Source organism: Aquarana catesbeiana, linkage group LG03 (assembly GCF_042186555.1).
Source record: "Aquarana catesbeiana isolate 2022-GZ linkage group LG03, ASM4218655v1, whole genome shotgun sequence".
NCBI lineage: Eukaryota > Metazoa > Chordata > Amphibia > Anura > Ranidae > Aquarana > Aquarana catesbeiana.
In genome coordinates this window covers 697,054,838-697,058,686 of record NC_133326.1, presented here as the reverse complement: position 1 = coordinate 697,058,686, position 3,849 = coordinate 697,054,838, and positions in this window count along the sequence as shown.

The following is a 3,849-nucleotide window of genomic DNA, read 5'->3' as shown; positions in this document are numbered from 1 at the left end:
TCGGGAAGAGCATCGGAAGGTGGTGGGTCCCCTCCCGCTCCTTTAGGATAACAGCTTTTAGCCGCATTCGGTTGTTATCCTGAAAGAGCCAACCATCTGCTCTAAAAACGGTACTGGGTTGATGCCTACAGCTGCAGGCATCATCCCTGTATAACCCCTTAAAGCCGAGGCTGCCTATGTGTGTACAGTCGGCGCTAAGGGGTTAAGATTGTTAAACTCTGTTGTTACAAAATTGTTCAATCCCATCGTATACAGTCTGAGGAATAAATAGATTGGATCGACACACAAAAAAAATCAACTTCAAAACGTTATGCCATGATAAATATTTTTAATGGTTAAAAATATTGTTAAAATGTATCTTAATCCGAGAACTGACATTCAACCACTTGCTGACCGCCCGCCTCATTAAACGTCGGCTGTTTGAAGTGGAATATTGTTGTTATGGCAGCAGCTATCATAGTGTGGTACAGAGATGAGTGAGGGGAAGATGGCCGCCACACTTCTCCATACCATTGCAGGACGGAAGCGACGTCAAATGTCACTTCCGCCCATAGCTCTTAAAGGGACATTTTTAATTTTTTTTTTCCCAAACAACATTTTTTTAAACTTATTTATTGTTTTTTGCATTTTATTGTAAATATGAGATCTGAGGTCTTTTTGACCCCAGATCTCATATTTAAGATGTCCTGTCATGCTCTTCTATTACAAGGGAACATATTGGGTATCAATTTACTCGGCGTAACATCATCTTTCACAGTGTAAAAAAAAATTGGGCTAACTTTACTATTATCTTATTTTTTAATTCAAAAAAGTGTATTTTTTCCAAAGAGAGTGCACTTGTAAGACCACTGCACAAATACAGTGTGACATAAAGTATTGCAACGACCGCCATTTTATTCTCTAGGGTGTTAGAAAAAAAATATATAATGTTTGGGGGTTCTAAGTAATTTTCTAGAAAAAAAAACTGTTTTAAACTTGTAAACAAGAAATCTCAAAATGAGGCCATGTCCTTAAGTGGTTAATATATTGAAGCTTACCAGTCCCTAGATGTGGTGGCTGTGTTAGTTTTATTTTTTCAGGCCTTTTTTTTCTCTCTTTTTTTTTTTTAAATCTGGTGATCCTGCCAGTTACACACTTTCTGTCCTAGGACGGCAATACACACTTACTCTATCTATGGTGAAGCATATAGTATACTTTTTGAATGTGTTTGTTTTAAAACATATGTAAAACTATTTGGCTTCCATGATTAACATTCAGATTTTACAGTATGAGTATGTCGGGAGAGAGGGAAGGAGAAGGGAGCTCTTGGGCTATGTGTATTGGAAGTTCCTTGAAAATCAGCCTGAAACTAGGGATGGGCCGAACAGACCTTTGTTCAGTTCCCACCAGAACTTCCAAACACCGCGAAAGTTCGGACCCGAATAACAAACCCTATTAAAGTCAATGTGACCCGAACATCAAAAATCAAAAGTGCCCATTTTGAAGGCTTATATGCAAGTAATTGGGCATACAATGCTTATAGGGGTCCGGGTCCTGCCCTGGGGGACATGTATTAATCAGCTCTGCAGCTCTCATTTGCCCTCTTATGACTCATCCCCCTCCCTTCCTGGCAAACTCTCGGGAGAGTGAGAGAGAGCTGTGCATGATGTCATAAGCCTAGGCTAATGACCAGACAAGAAACAGGAAGTGGGCTGCATAAGGTATTTACTGGCAGAAAAAAAAATACTATCCAAAGTTAAAAAAACAAGGGCAGAAGATTTAACAGATGAAAAGATGAAAAAAATGACTGAAGGTCTGCTTTAAATTTTAGGTATTGGAATTTTCTTTCTAATTTGGCTGTTAGTGAACGTAACGAATATAAATTTATCCGAAGTTACAAAATAATAAATGCCGCATCTAAACTAATGGAAAGTAAAAAATTTAAAATAATAATAATAAACATTTTATTATTATTATTATTTATTATTATTAATTTGTTCCGTTCCATTCGTTTAGATGCGGCATTTGTTATTTCAGATAATTTGTGAAAAGTGAAAAGAATTATCAGAAGAGTTGTCCAAGAGCCAAAGACCACTTGCAGAGAGCTTCAGGAAAGCCTGAAATTAGCAGGTACAATTGTTTCAAAGAAAACAATAAGTAATGTACTCAACCGCCATGGCCTGTATGCACGCGCACCATGCAAGACTCCATTGCTGAAGAAAAAGCATGTTGAAGCTCGTTTAAAGTTTGCTGCACAACATTTAGACAAGCCTTTGAAATACTGGGAGAATATAGTCTGGTTAGATGAGACCAAAATTGGATGCCCTAATACACACCATGTTTCGAGGTCAAATGGCACATCACCCCAAAAACACCCCATACCAACAGTGAACTTTGGAGGTGGGAACATCCTGATATGGGGCTGTTTTTCAGCATATGGTACTGGCAAACTTCATATTATTGAAGGAAGGATGAGTGGAGAAATGTACCAAGACATTCTTGGTAAAAATCTGCTGCCATCTCCCAGGATGATGAAGATGAAATTAGGGTGGACACTTCAGCAAAACTTTGATCCCAAACACAAGGCCAAGGAAATTCTCAATTGGTTTCAAAGAAAGTAAAGCTGCTAGAATGGCCCAGCCAATCAGCTGACTTGAATCCAATAGAAAATCTATGGAAAGAACTAAAGATCAGAGTTCATAGACGAGGCCCATGGAACCTTCCGGATTTTAAGACTGTTTGTGTGGAAGAATGGGCCAAAATCACAATGCATGGGGCTAGTTTCTCCATACAGGAGGCGTCTTGAAGCTGTTATTACCAACAAAGGATTTTGTACCAAGTATTAAAAAATACTCAAAACTTTTTCCCTGTGTCATTCTATTTTATTACACAACTTCATTTCTGAACTTATTTGTTTTGGTTTCTTTGTATTTATGGATTGCATGGGCTGTTACCAACATATGATGAACATTTCATATCAATAGCACCTTTAGAAATATATTTACGTAGAAAAATGGTCAATATTCAATACTTATTTTACCTGCTGTATATGGCCAAATTCCACATTGTCTACAAAATAACATACACACACACAATTTTTTAAAAATTACTTTGACATCAAAGTACATTATATTATTAAAAGTATTGGGACGCCTGCCTTTACACACACATGAACTTTAATGGCATCCCAGTCTTAGTCCGTAGGGTTCAATATTGAGTTGGCCCACCCTTCACAGCTATAACAGCTTCAACTCTTCTGGGAAGGCTTTCCACAAGGTTTAGGAGAGTGTCTATGGGAATGTTTGACCATTGTTTGACCATTCTTCCATAAGCGCATTTGTGAGGTCAGGCACTGGCTCGGTGATTGGCGCATGCGCGGGGCTCTGAAGATGGCCGCTTAAGCCGGGAGCTCCACACCACCCCAGCACAGCGACGTCTGTAGCACCTCGCACGGCGATCCGGAAACAGAGAGAATGACACAGCAGCACCAGCTCACACCTGGGAACCCCCTATGTCCAGAGCTGCCCTCAAGAGGAATCTCAGGCTGCAATTCGATTGCTTGGACATGCACGGATTCAATCCAAGATTGCAGCCGCAGCACAGCCTCATGCTGCATACACAGACGGTCTCCCAGAACACAGGCAAGTGCTTACCCCAGTGACACTAAACTTCACCCCAGGCTCTCATTTGGGCAGCCAACAGGCAATCACTCCCTCCCCGGCCTCCACTGGGGCCCAATACAGCCGTTCAGACCAGTACTCCCCCCCCTGACTTCCAGGCCTGGGACCCGGCCTTCCCGGTGGCTGAACTTTTTCAGAAATTCTCAGACCTCCTGGACAGAGGCCTAGCTCAAACGGCAGCCAGAATCAC